This window comes from Saimiri boliviensis, chromosome 6 (assembly GCF_048565385.1).
Source record: "Saimiri boliviensis isolate mSaiBol1 chromosome 6, mSaiBol1.pri, whole genome shotgun sequence".
Classification (NCBI taxonomy): Eukaryota; Metazoa; Chordata; class Mammalia; order Primates; family Cebidae; genus Saimiri; species Saimiri boliviensis.
Window position 1 is genome coordinate 131,776,988 of NC_133454.1, and position 18,221 is coordinate 131,795,208.

Sequence of the window (18,221 nt, forward strand, 5' to 3'; positions counted from 1 at the left end):
CCTATCTCAATACAACTGTGAAGAGCCTAGCCTGGACCTCAGGCCTTTCCTTACTCCCTCTGGTTAGCTAGCTTTAGCTCTGAGGCAGCCCAGATGACATGGGCCTCTAGGGCTGGCTGCTCTTACTCTACACCCCAAAATCCCAGCCACTACCTTTGCAGAAATGCTTTGTTGGATTCCTCTCCTTGGCCCCTCACTCACTGCTGCCTCTCTCTTCCAAATCACAAATGCAAAAAATGGCCAAAGGTACATGCTCTATGACATGTTTCCTAGTCAGACAAAACTGGATAATGACTGCTTTTTCTTTTTCTTTTTCTTTTTTTTTCATTTGGAAGAATTTCCTTGGCAACTCTGTCTCTTCTTAGTCAACACCAGCTAACTTAATCCTCCCCCTTTATCAAGACATTGTTTAGAGTAAATAATTCATTAACCGTACAGCAATTTCAGAACCCTTTCACACAGATTCTTAAGGGGACCGTTTCCCCTGAAGAATGGGGCACACCAGAAGGTTCAGGAAGAGAAGTGCCCACTGGGACTTGGTTAGACTCTGCCAGCAAGCAGCTGTCTGTTAACTGACCCTACCCAGTATCTTCTGGGGCTGGATTAAGTAATTTAACAGAAGGGGAGCTGGTTAGGCTGGAGCATTGCAACTCATTTCTGTCCCTGCAGTCTCTCTCCTAAACTGACCCAGGTATGTGTTTGAGGCCTAGGACTTGCTGCCAGCATGAGACAGGCTCCAGGGGGCCACATGGGGTCCATCCTCCTGATTCTTCAGTGCCCCAGCATCATCCTCTTTCATTTGAAAACATGTTCTTTTGGCAAAAAGACTATCCTCCAGAACTTTCTGGCTGAGTTCCCCTTCTATTCCTCCTATTCCACTGTTAGGTGTTGAAAAAGCAATAAATCTGATGCCTTCTCCACGTCCCATAAGTGGCTTTCTGGCAGAGAAGAGTGACTGTCCTTTGTCTATGGCCCCAGATTTGAGGCTAAGCCTTCCTTGAAGAAGAAACAGGAAAGAAAGGCTTGTTGGACTTGCAGGGAGCTAGTGGCCAACTGAGCACTTGCTCAGGCTGAGGGGCCTGGAGAGAACCCAGGGCAGGTTGGTCTGGGAGAAAAAGGGTGAGGGAGGACTGTCTTCCAGCCTTCCCTCCACACTGGTCTGGTCACATGCCAAGGTTTGAGGTCTCCTAGTCAAGGCCTCCTGTGATTGGCTTCCTCCAGGGAGTATGCTGAGACAAAGGTTTTACAGACTTTCACTACATCATAAGATAGGTAAGTTTGTGTTCCTGATCCATGCAGCATGTTATCCTTATACCTGGTAAGGAGTGAAATGCTTCCAATTTTAAGGACTGGCTGCTTTTCATTCATACCTTCCTCCTATTCCTGTCTCATGGGTGAGCACATTTCCTGGATTTAAAATGTATAGGACAGTTTGTGAGAATTACAGATTCCAGGGAGGGGTCTCTCTTGGCATGGGGGGGCATCCAATGGCCAGAGCTAATCAGGTGTGGAAGGGGCTGCCTGGAGAGGATCCCCATCTGCATAGAATGCCCCCTTCGTGGGGATGGCTGGCACAGCTCACACACAGAGACGCTACTTCAGTCCTCCATTACCAAACTCCATGGCATACATGCCACCACTGTGTCTTGCCCATAAAAGCATGCACACAGAGTACTGACCTCTCTGACATTTCAAGAACCTAGCCATGTCATGGAAGAGTTCCCCTATGTCTCTGCTTGGCATGTGGGCAAGAGACAGATGTCTGTCCATGAGTCCTCTTCACATAGAGTTGCCACCTGAACAGCAAGACCTTATCCAGAAGCCCAGTGCACTTCCCATCTCACAGGCCACCAGCAAGTTGCTCACACCCAGACACAGGATGCTAGTCCTACAGGTGTGGTGAGAGGATCTGTAGATAACTACAGCTCTTGGCCCTTCCATATAGCACATGATAGGAAGCTAGGAGGGTTGCAGTTGGCTGTTGCCATTCCACTCACAGTTGAGGGGACAAGCCCGCAAAGGCACCACAAGTTCAGGGGCCCCATGTGGACTTCAGACCTTCAATCTGGGATCCCAGGAAGGGTGCTCTGACAGTCTGCCCAAATGGCCAGCAGGCAGGCATCCTCCCAGGTAGCAGTGAGAAAGGGCTGCACACAAGTCAGCCTTCCTGGGAATGGGATTTGTAGGCATAGCAGAACAAGGCTGTTTCCTAGGCTGCCTCCTGCTTCACCCGGGACTCAGATTACAACAGGACTAGGGAAGAACTTGTTGTTCTCCATGGATGAGCCTAACCAAGTTCTAGGCCCACTCTCCCATCCTCCTGCTGGGTCACACAGATGAGGCCTGTACACTCTGGGCTTCAGTCTCCACACCAAGGAGAGTCAGGGGGGCTTACTCTAAGCCAGGCGTCCCCAGACTATGCGGCCCCCTGAGGCCATTTATCCAGCCCCCCGCCACACTTCAGGAGGGGACACCTCTTTCATTGGTGGTCAGTGAGAGGAGCACAGTATGTGGCGGCCCTCCAACGGTCTGAGGGACAGTGAACTGGCCCCCTGTGTAAAAAGTTTGGGGACGCCTGCTCTAAGCCCTCCAGCTCCCACCACCTGAGGCCTTTGCCCTGTCTGACCCCTTGCTTTGCCTTTCTAAGAGCCCAGCAATGCCAACTCATCCTGCCCCAAGCCTGCTCCAATCTAGCTATGTGACCCTCAGGCCTTGGGATAGCAAACAGCAAATGTCTGCCACCCCAGTGCTGCCACTGACCTGGGAGGCCAGACCACAGACCACACTGAGTGTCACCTGGTCTATCTTACCTGTTCCAAGCTGGGGGAGGAGCAGGCTCACTTGGGCTTATTAGCAGAGCCAGGGTACCCCAACCCCTGACTAGAATATTGTGGACACCTATGCCCAGAGCCCCTGTACTGCCAAGTTTCCACAATTGTTTTGAAATAATTCCCAACAGATACCCCTACCCTCCTCACCCAGTGTTGAGTCTCACTCCCGACCCGGAGATGACAGCTCCCAGCCCTGGGCAGTGTGCTCCTACAAGGACAGCCGTAGTGACTGGAATGGCAGCCTGGCTACTAGCACTTTCCATATGAGCATGGGCTGCCCTCAGACCCAGGCTGCACAGAGCATGGCTGTTGGATCAAATGTGGGTCCCAGCTGGATGACAAACCCATGTTCAAGACTGGGAAGTCCTGCTCAGCTGCACTTGTACCCAGGACCACATAGCTTTCAACTGTAAATGTGCATCCCCTAAGATGCAAGCAGCCCCTCCTCACCCCTAAAAAGCAGCAAAAGTAACTCAGAGCCATTGTGCCCTATGGCCAGAGGCCCTGGTGTATCTTCCCACTGACCAGCCTGAAGGTAGAGGTGACCCAATCCAGGTCCATGCAGGTCTCTATGATGCAGAACATGCCCAGCTTACCATCCTGATGCACAAAGGCAAGGACAACACTGGGCCCTGACTTGCCAAGACAGGCAAAACTCAGTAGTCCCAGTTCTGGGGGACAGGGACCCAGGAAGTGATGCAAGATGCCCTGAGTTGGGTGTGACAAGTACACCTTGACACACCAACTGCACAGGGAGGGGAGGAATCTGAGCCAGCTTCCAGCTTCCTCCACAAAGCACAGAAGGCTGCCAAATGCCCAGGCTGGATAGGGAGCATCCCAGTGTTGGGACACATGCAATTTTCACTCAGCCAGCATCACTACCAGCTCTGGGCTTCTCTCCTCTGGCCTCCCACCTTGCAGTTTTGAGTTCCCAGGCCTCTCAGAGCTCTGGCTGAGGGCTGCAAGCCAGAGGCTGAGGTAGCCAGGCCTGCGCTGGGCTGACACTCAGGGCTGAGTTCTGCTGAAGGATCTGGGAGGTCAGCAGGCACCTACCTATGCCTACCTAGTGGTCCATACAGATCCCTGCCTGCACAGGAGCTGCTGCAGCATTTCAACAAGGCCATCCCAGGCACACTAGGATTTGAGACTAGCCTCCTCTGTTTGGTCCCTTCTGTGCTGCACCTACTACAACCCACTCTGATGACCCCCCGTCAAGGAGGTGTGACTTCTCAGGGCAGAGATCCCTTCTCCATTCCTCTCAGGTCCCCGTAAAAACTGGGACCTGTCCTTGCCAGCCAGGTCCCCAGGAACTCAGGGTTCAGTGTGGGAATGGGTCTGGGCCCAGATTTCTAGCCAGTAGCCAGAAAGTCATGGAGAGACTGATGAGAAGAGCCCCCTCGTGTACCTAACCACACCCCAAGCTACCCAGCCTGGCCCCCTTCCTCTGCCCCAACAGGCTCCAGGCCAAACCTGGTTCCTGAGGAGCCTCAAAAGCTGGACTTGGGGTGTCCCACGGAAATCCTGGTGGGATGGAAAATCCCCAGCAGTCTTGAGGCTGCACTTCTCCCACCCGCTGTGGGTCAGCCAGGCCGCTGCTTCCTGCTTCCCTTTGATGTCTCCTCATGCAAGGGAGGGGTCAGCACCCCTCTAGGCTTGGGCAGGCACACACTCCACTCAGCTGCAGCCGCGGAGTTGGTGCTTTTGGGGCCTGAGTATGCTGGGGTCAGGCAGGGGACCTAGTGGGGGTGGGGAGAGAGGCTGAGGTGGAAAGACCCCATGCAGCTCTCCAGGCCCCTGCAGACAGCTCCCAAGCAAGGGGGCTGGAAGAGCTGCCCTGAGCCCATCAAAGATTATAGCCACTCATACAGGGCTGTTTGATCTGAGAGGGAGGTGCCATGACTGACCTCACCTCTGTTTAGACAAGGAAAATGAAGACTCTGGAAAATCTAAGCACATCACACACACACATGCACATCACACACACACATGCACACACACACACACACACACGGCCTCCACGTGTGCACGCACACACACGCGCGCGCGCGCGCGCACACACACACATGCACACACACACACACAGCCTCCACGGGGGTCTTCCTCTCGTGTCTGGGGAACTTCCCCATAGAGGTTTCAATAATTGCCATCCTTTGCTGGACCTCTGTGTAGGCAATGGGCTCTAGCCCCTGCCTGTGCTATCACTACTTCACAAGAGAACACCACGCTGAGGCTCTGACTCTGGTTGCCCTGCTCTGGTGGTGAGGTAGAGGTCACACAACCAGGCCGGTGGCCCTGGTGTCAAGGTTCCACACCACAGCAGCATAGCAGCCAGTGCTTGCTCACGGAGGCCAGACACTCATGTTGGGCTGGGCCTGGGTGGGCTCTCTGGACCTGCCTCCTAACCCTAGGGCTGCCTGCTTTTTTCATTTCCACACACCACGTGCCTAAGCCCAGCTGGGGCTGGCATACGAATTGGGTAACCTGGTTCTGAGCTGCTGTTGGGTACTGCATCAGTGTCTACTTATATCATACCTATGTACTACCCTCCCCCACACAGCCCACTTGGCCTACCCCACAGAGAGATGGCACTTCAGGTGGAAAGGGCTGGTCCAGAGGTCATGCAGGCCTCTAGGGTCAGGTTGGAAGCTGAGCTGGGGCTAGGGCTACCCACATAGGCCTCTCTCACAGGCTGTCCCCCATTGGGCCTATGGCTCTGAGAGTAGGGGTCTGACCTGGAAAGCAGGGGAGCCTGCAGGTCCCTAGGTTGGAATCCTGGAGTCCTGGGCTGCAAGGTTTAGAAGGGTAGTTACCTCCTCCTCTCCAGTGGCACATCTGGCGAGGAAGTAGGGTGGTCTGGCCCAAGGCCTGCCCTGGTGTGAAGGCCTGAGACCCTAAGGAGAGCTGCAGGTGGCTCAAGGGCCTGTCCCTCTTCCTTTTCTGTGGAAACAGCTCAGCTTGCTGACTTTGATACAGTGGTTTAGGCTAAGCTTTGAAGTCAGCCCTTGGGAGATGTTCCCATCAGCCTTTGCATAGGTATCTACAACTCTAACCCCAAGACTCAATGCCTCCCTCAGGACTGCCCCTATCCCCAGAGCTTCAGGCCTTTAGGTCAACCTTTGGAAGAGGTACCTGAGAGGAGTAGAAGAAGCCCACTCTTGGGAAATGGGGAGCATAGGGGAGGAGGAAGACACTGCCTTGGAATGACACTCTGAGACCTCTGCCTTGCCTACCTGCATTCTGCTGAGAGTTTTGGGTTACCTTGTTTTATGGTCCCTGTCCCATGCACTAGGCTTGCACAGGAAGAACAGAATGAATGATGTGGAAATCTGTTAGCAGTGGTATCTTCTAGGTTCTCAAGCATCCAGGTGTTTTAGGAACAAAACAAGCTAGCAGGTGTAGAAGTCACACAGCCTCCTGAGGGGGCCAGGGCAGTGAGTAGCTGCAGGGGGCAACTGCCCTTTGCACCTGGGCCAAGAGTGCCAGGGACTTAGTCTCATTTGTTTACAGGAAGCTGATGGGTGGTATTTGGTTCCTGAGCAGCCCGGGAGGGGAGGGGAAGCACTGCATTCTCATTGTGGTACTTGGCCCTCCCCAGCTGCCTGGTTGTGGCCTGCCTCTGAGCACCCACCCTTGCACATCCAGCCCCTTCCCTGGGGAAGGTTCTCAACTGTTCCAACCTCTGGTACTCCCAGGCTGCCTCACCCAAAGATGACAGTGACTAGCCTCAGAGCCTGGCTGCTTGGAAGACCTTTGCCCAAGCAGAGAACTGGTGAAGAAGATGAGCCTTCCAAGGGCCAGTCCTGCCTTTCCTCCCCTCTCCTAGCCTGCTTCTGTCTGGGCTGAAGGCACAGCATGGGCAATCACTCTTCCGGGGTTCGAACTTGGGGAGCAGGGACAAAACCTGACAGCCCTCCCCAGCATGAAAGGATGTGGAAGGCTGGTCTCCCCAGAGACTGGGCTAAATTCTGTTGTGTCAAGTGTCCAGTGACCTCAAGCAAGTCATTCCATGTGACTGAGCTGCTCTCTGCTGTGTCTGCACGTGTGTAGTGTCTCCCTCCATGTAGGATTGTCACAGGGATTAAATGATGTCAAGTCTGAGGTGCCCAAAAGCAGCAAACACAGCAATTCAACTACTTGGCATGGAACCTGTGCCAGACCAGAAGGACTTTCTCTCTCCCTGAGAAAAGCTGGGATCCTGGGGGATAGAACTGGGTAAAGATAAGAGCAGAGGCTGGAGGCTGGATCCTGGGAACAGCCATTATGCCCAGTGGGGGTTCTCAGCACCCATCACAAAGATGCCACTGGGCCTAGGGAAGGACAAGAAGTAACATGAAGATGGGACAGAACCCCATGTCCTGGCAGGGAGTAAGGCACATGTATGTGCATATTCGTGTGTGTCAAGATGCATATTTGTCAGTGTGTGTGTGTGTGTGTGTGTGTGTCAGTGCACATAGGTATAGAGGCTGTCTCTCAGAATTCCTGAGGGGTTTCTATTTGATCCCAGTGGTTGAATATGGAGTGTGATCCCAAACCCCTTAGGTGGATGTGGTCTGGCAGGGGATCAGCAAGACACAACTCCCTACCTTCTTGGCCTCCAGCTTTCAGGCTTTGGCACTCCCACTGTTAGGAGCAGGTATCTTTGAGGGGACACAGAAGTGTAAGCCACTGTTCCCATCTGGGTTTTGTCATATGTAAGTCCCAGATGCTTTAAGTCAATCTCAAAGGTTCATTTGGGAGTCACGGGTATGTGTCAACAAAAGCCCACCAGACCATCAATGGAGGGGGCAAACCTTCTGGGTGAAATCTTGGCTCAGGTATCAGGATATGCCAGGAGAGCGAAAGAATGGAGGTACTTTTGTTCTAGATGCCTGCACATTCCTAGCAACACTAGGGGAGGAGGCTGTGCAGACCTGGTGCAGAGTCTGCGCTGGCCTCTGGCCTCTCACAGCCTTGGGAGGGGTACTCAGAGCTCAGCTGTGTTTAAAAATTAGCAAGTGGAGGAGTTAGAGGATCTGTAGTTAACCCCTTGAGTCTCGGAAGACTGTTTGAGCCACTAATCAGAAAGGAGAGATGACAAGAAAAAGGCAATCTCTCACGTCTGAGCTGCAATTCACTGCCCTTACAGTGAACACCGATCCTGACATCTTTGGCTCCGGCCTCTGGGTGTGGGCATAGAAGCCCAGGAACTCCTATCTGTGAGGAGACCACTGAAGCTCCCTGCCCTCTCTAAGTCTCTGATGTTGACAGCCTTTTTGTTTTTTCATCTCGGCCTATTCAAGGCCATTTTTCAGCTTGCTTGGCTTTGCATTAAAATTGGGGGGATTTTCTATCCTTCTTAAGTTATGAAATACCTCAGCAAGGATGAGGCCTCCCTGAGAGAGTCAACCTGGCTTGTTCCCTGCATGTGCTGTGGGGAGCTCCTCTTTACTGCCATAGTTCCAAGGATGAAACAGAACCAGGTGAGGAAGGAGTCTCTCCCCATCTGTCCAGGGAAAAGGCAACCCATAGGGAGCCACACGGGCTGGGGACATTCCAGCAGGGCCATTTACAGGCCAGTGGCCATCCACTGCCAGCAATCGGAGAATCACAAGCACTGAATCCAATGTGACCTCTGCCAGGACCACGACCCCTAGGTCCTCTTCTCCATCCCTCCAGTTCTCCTGGGTTTCCTGCTATCTCCCTGGCTCTATCCTGTCTTCTTGGTAGGTTCTTCCTCCTAGCATGGCCAGTAAATGCCAGTACTCTTCTCTCTGCAAACCATTTCCCTAAGATGCACCCTCAGCACCAAGGGCTTCTGGACCACCTGTGAGTCCCTGACCCCACAAATGTCTCTCCAATCCAGTTGGACCCACATTCCAGTCACCTGCCCCCACCTCCTCTCCACAGCCTCCATTGTTTTATAGCCTACTTCACTAAAGTTCTCTATTTGTCACCTATCCTCTCAGTGGCACAAGCCGGAAGCTCCAGGATCATTTCCGATACATCCCCTTCCGCACCACCTTCATCAAGCCCATCACCAAGACAGATTGACTTCACCCATCCATAGTTCTAGAGGTTCCCCTCTTCCCTCCATCCCTATTGCTACTGACTTGGTAGGCCACCATTTCTCTGTACTGAAAGCACCTTCTAATTGGCATTCTCATATCCCTTGCCCCATTCCAATCATCTACTCAGTGGACAGAAATCCTTTCAAAGTTTAGAGACCTGTGGGTCTAGCTTCATCCTGCAGCTGCTTTTCTAGTAGTTCAGATGCTTGACTTCTTTCCATCCCAGGTGCTCATGGGCTCCCTCCCTCGAGAGGGAGGCCTGCCCCTGCCACTTTCCCCAAGGGAGTTTCTCAGACCCCAGACTAGTTCCAGTAGGTTCCTGCTACACACATTCTGTGTTCCCAGCCCTCAGCACTCCCCTCAGGGTGCAAACGGTCTTTCAACATTAGTTGGTCTTTCTCTCCTTTGTCCACAAACCCTCAGAGGGCAGGCAGGTCCCAGTTCGTATCAAATCCCTCCTGCTGGGCCAGGTTCTAGTACCTGGTGAGTGTTTCACAAATATTTCTTGTATGACTATATCCCTAAAATGAGGCAGTGTCAGACATAATTCAGCACCTGGGAAGAAGGCACTGTGCTGTGTAGATGCAGCAAGCAGGCTAAAATCACTTGTTGCATAGCCTCATTCACAAGCAGGTTGTGGTGCCCATATGCTCAATAATGAGGCCCACTGAACTCTCCTGGTTCCCAGAAGCCTCATAAGCAAACACACTCAGTAAAGGAACAGGAAGTCGTTTCTGTAGTAGGCTGAGAAAAAGGCTTCCATTTAGCCATACAGGGGAATGGCTCCTTACTCTCTAAGAGTCATTTGCTCCAAGACTATTTCCTGTCACATCACCAGATAGCCCTCAGTTTACCCTCTTTGATCCACGCATTCGGATCTGGTCTGACTCTCCGTTCCAGTCAGTCTCTTTTCTGGGAGGACCACATGTCACACATAGCCCAGGGCTACTGTACGGCCACCAGCCTTAACAACTCTGATGCACGCCCTCAGGCCTGGGCCCTCTCCCTGCCCTGAAGCCAGCCAGAGCCTGGGTGGGGGCCGAGTCTGGCCAAGCAGTAGTGTGTGGAGCTGGGCCTGGGCCTAAGCAGGGAATAAGCTTGTTTTGCCAGGCGCTGGCCCCCCATCGAGTCCCCATTCTTTAATGCTAATTGCTACAATTAGCAGGAGAAAGGCCTTTTAGATCCATTTCTTCTCCTGGCTGAGGCCCGGGCTGCAAGGGAGGTTGAGCCCAAGGCTTTTCGAAGGAGCAGGGATTCTTCCATAAATGAGGCCACATTTAAATTGCAAACAAGAGCCTCAGGCCAGCCCTAAAAAAGGCTCTTGGAGAAAAGCTTTTAGTTCCTCACACAGAGCGGCCAGCCAGTGGGTGCGTTCCAGCCTCATGGGCCTTCCTGGCTGGTCTGACTGGAACCTTGGGTTATCCAGGCTCCTGCCAGTGACCTGGATGTGCTGGGGCTGACCAGTTCAGAGGAGCATGGCACAGGCTGATAGAGGCACTGGAAGGAAAGACAGTATTAGAGGCCCTCCCTTCCAGTCCTGCTCTGAGGGAAACCTTTCTCATCCTCCTCCTGGAGTATACTGCAAACCTGGATCCAGTATCTGCTGAGAACCACTCATTCATCAGTCTGCACTAACTGGAGAAGGTGAGGAGGCCCAGCCCAGCCTCTCCAGGCCACCTCCAACTTGGTGAAGCCACAGGTACCCATGCCATAGATGGCTGAGGGGCTGAAACGTAGTCCCAACTAAAGCCCTGGGTGGCAGCCCATAGGTTGTGGGACTGCAAGTACTTGCCAAACTCAAATTATACTGCTGACCAAAGAAGAGGGTACTCTTCTTTGGGTACTCTGGGCCAGGGTCTTACAGAGGTGGTGAGGCTGTGGGCTGTGGGTGTCAGATGTGGCAGGATGCAAGCTAGGGCCTGCTGCCTTTAAAGGGCCAGAGCAGAGACACCATCCCAGTCCCAAGAGCTGGTCTAAGGAAGTGGCTATCATCTGGGGTATACCCCAGGGGACATATGGCAATCTCTGGAGGCATTTTTGGCTATCACAACTATGGAAGGATTACTAATATCTACTAGGTAGAGACCAAGTAGGGTGCTAAACATTTTACAATGTAAAGGACAGCCCCTCACAGCTAAGATGCATCCTGTCCCAAGCATTACCAGTGTGGTCAGCTAAGAAAATCTGATGTAAGGGGTCGGATTTTGACACACTATTTGCCTTCTCACTGAGTTCTGAAAATGGATGCACTTTCCTTGCCTGGACTTTTCATTCATTCAACAAATGAATGTAACCATTCAACAGAAATCTGTGACACACCCACCATGTGCAAACCCTATACAGAAGACAGGTATGTCCTCATGGGGCCTCCCTTCCACTGGAGGAGATAAGCAGCCAACAAATAAGTAGACGTCTAAGGAACTAGAAAATACTTAGCGTAGCCTGTGCTTTGCAAAGACTTGAAATGTAGTCTTCAACTAGTAAGTGACTGAAGGGGATGACAGATATGGCAGGTCAGAGCAAAATTTCCTGTGAGATTTAAATAATAAGGAATTGTGTCAATGGAAGATCACCAGAAAGGACAAGCCAGGCAGAGGTGGTGAAGGCCCTGGGGTAGGAGGGATACCTGGCAGATTTAACAAATATGAAGACTGCCAGAGCCAAAACTCAGTGAGGGGAGGACGGCGGCCAGAGAGGTAAGCAGGGCAGATCATGTAAAAACCTGATGGAATTTGGATTTTATTTCCTAGAAATAGAAGCCACTTAGAGGGTATCTGGCAGAATAGTCATGGACGCACATTCATTCATTCGTTCTTGGCTTTTGGGACTCAGCACAGACAGAGCTGATCACAGCCCTCAGCCTATGAAACACTGTCATCCTGTAAGGGTCTGCATAAAAGCGCCACTCTTTTCCTCTCCGTGCTTTTCCACTTCATCTCTTTCCTCTATCCTTACTCCCCTCCCCGCACAAACAGCTGCTCCAGGGTAATTTATTTAAATCATTGTGTATGTGTGTGTGCGCACGCACTCACGAACACTTTCTGGTACTGCATGTCTGGGTGGTGTGTACTTTTAATTTAAATACACAGTCATGTACTGAGGCCCTCATTCTGTTTGGCATTTATGTCACTCAGCACCATGTTTCCACACGTCTCTATCTTGTGAAGTGTACATCTAGTCCCCTGCTCCTAACCACAGTGACTGGCTCCAGCTGCCCACCCCCATGGGCCACGCTCCCCTGAGCGTGCACACACACAGTCTCTCCTTGTTCTGGGTGAGAACTGCTCCAGCATGTTTACTCAGGAGGGAAACTGCTGGGCCACAGGTATAAAATATTTTATTTGAGGAAGACGTGCTGGCTGGCTCTCCAGAATGTCTGTGCCTGTCTCCATCCCCACCTGCAGCACACAGGGAGGCTTGTTCCCTGCCTTCTGCCAACACTTGGCCTTATCCTACTTTCTAATGCTTCTCCTGTGAAGAATAGCTGTTGCTTTCATTTATATTTCTCTGATAACTGATTAGCTTAGGCAAATTTTCATCTATTTGTTAACCCTCCTGCAAACTGACAATCTTCCTACCTTTTTCCTAATGATCTGTAGTGCTTTCTGGTATATTTTAGCTGTTGTTCCCTCCTAAGCTTTAATCGTTTCAAGCATCTTGTAACTAGTCATGGCAAAGTTACATTCATGAATGTAAAAGTGAAAAAGGCAAATCATTTTCTTAGTATTATTATGAAAACAGTCCTGACCCTTGTCATGATGGATTTATTTGACAAAAATCCTTAATCCATCATCATTAATGTATTCAAGTTCATACATTTTATAGTCTTGAGGTTCACACATTTTATAGTGCTTTCTGGATCCTGTTTAAGACCCCCATGGCCACCTGACCTTGGAGATTATTCTTCATCATTTTTCTCCTATTAAACAAATATCAACTACCTTTTGCTTTCAAATCTTTACTCCATTTGCAGCCCACTTTTCCTATGGGCTCAGTTAGGAATCCATATTCCTATTCCTACATTTTAGGGCTGGCTTTCCAACATCATCTTCGGAACAGCCCCCATTGATACGTGGTGTGCCATCTTTATCACATGTCACCCTCCTCTAGACTTGGAGTTACCTCTGAGCTCTCTTCTGGGCCTCTGTAACCACACCACTCTGATTGCTGAGGCTTGGCATGTGCCCTGGTATCTGCCAGCAGAAGTCCTTTGCTCTCCTTTTTTAAAGTTCACTTGGCATTTACAAATATTTTTCTTACACGTACATTTTAGAATATGTTTATAAAATTTCTCAAACCCTCCAACTGAAAGTTTGAGGGGAGTCCTACTGAACTTATAGATTTGGAAAATCCTGAGGTCGTTCTAATGCTAAGTTGCCCCACTCAAGAAAATTAAATGTCTCCATGTATGGAAAGATCTTCCTCTATATCCTCCAACAGAGTTTTAAATTTTTTTCCATAGAAGTCATCATCTTTGTTAATTCCTAGACTGGTATAAATTTTATTGCTATTCTGATTGCTGTCTTAATCTCTATTATGCTTTTTTTAAGTCAGTTGCTATTGGCATAAATAAATGTGGTTTTTGTTTTTTGTTTTGATCTTATATCCAAAACCTCTCTGAAATCTGAAATCACTCTTAAGTTGTAAGTTTCTTAATTTTTTTTTTTTCCATGCAGCCCGGTAGTTTTCAAAGTATAGTCTGGGGATTCCAGAGAGCCCCCCAGACCCTTTCACAAAAGGTCAAAAACATTTTTGTAATAATACTTGGACATTATTTGCCTTTTCTACTTTCATTCTCACAAAGATAGTTTTCCAGAGGCAGCACAGCATAGCCCCACTGGAATATGTGCTTCCATAGTACTGCTTTAAATATTTCTTAGCTTTAACTTCTAAGATGATAACTACTGACAGAATCTCTATCAATATTTTCATGAATACAAAGGGTCATAAAATCAAAATGTTTGAGAGCCTTTATGGAGACCATCAATCCTATGAGTTACACTCAGATTTATCACTTCCTCTACCTGATCCTCACATCTCCATTTCTTTTTCTTATATTAGGATATGGGCAGAATGGCATACTTGGGCTACTCCTTATCTTAGAAAGAGTGATACACTTTTAATTCCTCTATCAAGTTTGCTGAAAAGTTAAGTTTTGGTGTATAACATGTATCAAGTTGAGACAGTTCCTCTCTAGTCCTGGCTTGCTAAGTAGTGTCCTCCACTACCCCAAAAATCACACATAGGCTTTAAACTTTATCACATCATTTTTCCTGCCTCTGTTGAGAGAACCATATAGTTTTTCTCCTGTAGCCTCTTAATGTGAATTACATGGATAAAGTTTCTGATATTGGATCATCTTTGCATTCCTAAGAGAAATCCCACTTGTTTAAGAATTGTTGCTTAATATATATTATTGGATTTCGTTAGCTAATATTGTACACCGAACTTCTGCATCTACATTCATAAGGGAAATGGCTTATAGTTTTCTTGTGCTCTCTGTCTAAATTTGGACATGCTCTGATTCACAATTTAAAAAGATTCCTCTAGCTGGAGCATAAATCCTGAAACAGACCCACTTTTCTCTTCAGCATGTTAGGAAACACATTAAAATACAACCATAATCAAGCAACTCAATCCTTAAATTTTTCTCCTAGTGAGTATCTGGAAAACAGGTGCAGAAATGGATCATTTGAGACACCGTAGAAATCTGGTTAATCCTGCCTGCCTGCTTTCCTTCAAGTACTGACTGAGCAAGGCTGTGTATCAGGCTCTTGGCTGAGTACAGGGTAGGCAGCAGAGAACAAAACAGAGTTCCTCCCTGGGAGCTTCTGGTCTAGCAAGAGGGGCACCACAATAAAGAAAGAACTGGCAAATGCATATCAAATGTGGATATTATCATTAGGAAAGTTTTTAGACTTCGTGATAATCTAAGAACTATTCTACTTGGATGAATTATTCTCTTTCTTACCTAGAATAGTTCTGTAGAAAGGCATCTTATCCCCAATTTTATAGAAAAGGCTATTTGACCTCTTAGGGACCACAGTGGGAACTGAACCTAATGGCAAACCTCTAGGCCTGTTTACCCAGACTGAGACCCCCCAACCAATCAACTCTGATCCCCAATATGACCAAGACTTCTTCTGCCACTACCTCTCACCTGGCAGGTGATCACTTACCCAAACTCAGACTGGAACCTTTACCTGGCCCCATAATTTCTGGCTCAGAATCCCCACCTAGATGTAGAACTTTAACTTCAATTCCTGACTCCAATACCCAACTCAGACCTCTAATCCCAATCCCAATCTCTTAATGGAGACTCCCATTTGGAACCTGTACCTGAAGGCAGACTCCAGACCCTGACTCTAGTTGCCAACTCAGACCTTCCTTGAATCTCAACTAAGAGCCATGATGCAGACTGCAAACCAGAATTCAGGTCCCCAACTCAGAACCCCAATCCTCTGTTCCCAATGAGGCCCAACCTAAAACCACCATGCGGACTCCAGACCTGGACTGACTTGCACCCCAACTACTCAGATCCTAACTCAGGCAAACTGCCAGCCAGGATATAGACCCTAGACCTGAATTCTGATCCCAACTAGGATACCTAACTCAGAACCACAACAGGGATTCCCGACTCTGATCCTAATTCAGACCTTGACTCAAAACCACTAAGTGGATTTCTGACTCTGGTCCCAATTCAGGACCTGACTCAAAACCGTGGCACAGATTCCCAACTTCCACCCCAGTAGTGCCCGACTTAGAACCACGATGCAGATTCCAGACTCCAATCCCAATTCAGCTGCCTCTGAACACCAAGCGAACTATAGACCCAGAATCCGAACCTTGGGACATGGCCAGGAACTCAGACCCCAACCATGGCCACACTATCCACAAGGTGCAGAGGGGAATACACTGCCCAGGCTGCACTACTGATGCCTGTAATCTGGGACGACCGCGGGGCACACAGCTCACCTCAGCAACGCGAGTGATCACCCGTCCGGCCGTCTGTCCAGTTCAGTGGTGACAGTGTTCAGACCCTCCCAGAGCAATGGGGAGGCCAGTGTTGAGGAGCCTTGGGGAGAGAGCCGCACAGAGGAGCCCAAGGGAGAACCACACTGAGGAACCCCAGAAGAGAGCTGTGTTGAGTGCCGGGGAGAGTCGCACTTAAGAGCCCTGGGGACAAGCATGCTGAGGAACCCCGGGAAAGCCATGCTGAGGAGTCCCCGGGAGAACTGTGCTGAGGAATCCCAGGGAGAGAGCCGCGCCGAGGAGTCCCCAGGAGAACCGCGCCAAGGAGCCCCCAGGAGAGAGCCGCAATGAGGAGTCCCCGGGAGAGAGCCGCGCTGAGGAGTCCCTGGGTGAGAGCCGCGCTGAGGAGCCCGCGGAGCCGCGCTGGGGAGCACCCGGGAGAGTCACGCTAAGGAGCCCGTGGGAGAACCGCGCTGAGAAGTCCAGGGAGACAGCTGCGCTCAGGAGCCCCCAGTAGAACCAAGCTGAGGAGTCCCGGGGAGAACTGCGCTGTAGAGTCTCAGGGACAAGGACGCTAAGGAGCCCGCGGGAGAGAACCGCGCTGAGGAGCCCCCGAGAGAGCCGCGCTGAGGAGCCGGAGGGAGAAAGTCGCGCTGAGGAGCCCGCGGGAGAGAACCGCGCTGAGGAGCCCGCGGGAGAGAACCGCGCTGAGGAGCCCCGGAGAGAACCGCGCTGAGGAACCCCCGAGAGAGCCGCGCTGAGGAGCCCGCGGGAGAGAGCCGCGCTGAGGAGCCCGCGGGAGAGAACCGCGCTGAGGAGCCCGCGGGAGAGAACCGCGCTGAGGAGCCCGCGGGAGAGAACCGCGCTGAGGAACCCCCGAGAGAGCCGCGCTGAGGAACCCCCGAGAGAGCCGCGCTGAGGAGCCCGCGGGAGAGAGCCGCGCTGAGGAGCCCGCGGGAGAGAGCCGCGCTGAGGAGCCCGCGGGAGAGAGCCGCGCTGAGGAGCCGGCGGGAGAGAACCGCGCTGAGGAGCCCGCGGGAGAGAACCGCGCTGAGGAGCCCGCGGGAGAGAGCCGCGCTGAGGAGCCCGCGGGAGAGAGCCGCGCTGAGGAGCCGGCGGGAGAGAACCGCGCTGAGGAGCCCGCGGGAGAGAACCGCGCTGAGGAGCCCGCGGGAGAGAGCCGCGCTGAGGAGCCCGCGGGAGAGAACCGCGCTGAGGAGCCCGCGGGAGAGAACCGCGCTGAGGAGCCCCGGAGAGAACCGCGCTGAGGAACCCCCGAGAGAGCCGCGCTGAGGAGCCCGCGGGAGAGAGCCGCGCTGAGGAGCCCGCGGGAGAGAGCCGCGCTGAGGAGCCCGCGGGAGAGAACCGCGCTGAGGAGCCGGCGGGAGAGAACCGCGCTGAGGAGCCCGCGGGAGAGCCGCGCTGAGGAGCCCGCGGGAGAGAACCGCGCTGAGGAGCCCGCGGGAGAGAACCGCGCTGAGGAGCCCGCGGGAGAACCGCGCTGAGGAGCCCCCGAGAGAGCCGCGCTGAGGAGCCCGCGGGAGAGAGCCTCGCTGAGGAGCCCGCGGGAGAACCGCGCTGAGGAGCCCCCGAGAGAGCCGCGCTGAGGAGCCCGCGGGAGAGAACCGCGCTGAGGAGCCCGCGGGAGAACCGCGCTGAGGAGCCCCCGAGAGAGCCGCGCTGAGGAGCCCGCGGGAGAGAACCGCGCTGAGGAGCCCGCGGGAGAGAGCCGCGCTGAGGAGCCCGCGGGAGAACCGCGCTGAGGAGCCCCCGAGAGAGCCGCGCTGAGGAGCCCGCGGGAGAGAACCGCGCTGAGGAGCCCCCGGGAGAACCGCGCTGAGGAGCCCCCGAGAGAGCCGCGCTGAGGAGCCCGCGGGAGAGAACCGCGCTGAGGAGCCCCCGAGAGAGCCGCGCTGAGGAGCCCGCGGGAGAGAACCGCGCTGAGGAGCCCCCGAGAGAACCGCGCTGAGGAGCCCCCGAGAGAACCGTGCTGAGGAGCCCACGGGAGAGAACCGCGCTGAGGAGCCCCCGAGAGAGCCGCGCTGAGGAGCCCGCGGGAGAGAACCGCGCTGAGGAGCCCCCGAGAGAACCGCGCTGAGGAGCCCCCGAGAGAGCCGCGCTGAGGAGCCCACGGGAGAGAACCGCGCTGAGGAGCCCCCGAGAGAACCGCGCTGAGGAGCCCCCGAGAGAACCGTGCTGAGGAGCCCACGGGAGAGAACCGCGCTGAGGAGCCCCCGAGAGAGCCGCGCTGAGGAGCCCGCGGGAGAGAACCGCGCTGAGGAGCCCCCGAGAGAACCGCGCTGAGGAGCCCGCGGGAGAGAACCGCGCTGAGGAGCCCGCGGGAGAGAACCGCGCTGAGGAGCCCGCGGGA

The 18,221-nt window shown here is 52.6% G+C and overlaps 1 protein-coding gene and 1 long non-coding RNA gene across 4 annotated transcripts in view; one reads left to right on the top strand and one right to left on the bottom strand.

Moving 5' to 3' along the window:
• LOC141584927 (uncharacterized) overlaps positions 1 to 16,461 on the bottom strand; it is a 74,451-nt gene extending 57,990 nt beyond the window's left edge. Inside the window, exon 1 of the long non-coding RNA XR_012518233.1 lies at positions 15,854 to 16,461. This is a non-coding gene — a long non-coding RNA (uncharacterized LOC141584927). The remainder of the gene's footprint in view (positions 1 to 15,853) is intronic.
• KCNQ1 (potassium voltage-gated channel subfamily Q member 1) overlaps positions 1 to 18,221 on the top strand; it is a 393,190-nt gene that overhangs the window by 224,570 nt on the left and 150,399 nt on the right. The window lies entirely within an intron of this gene.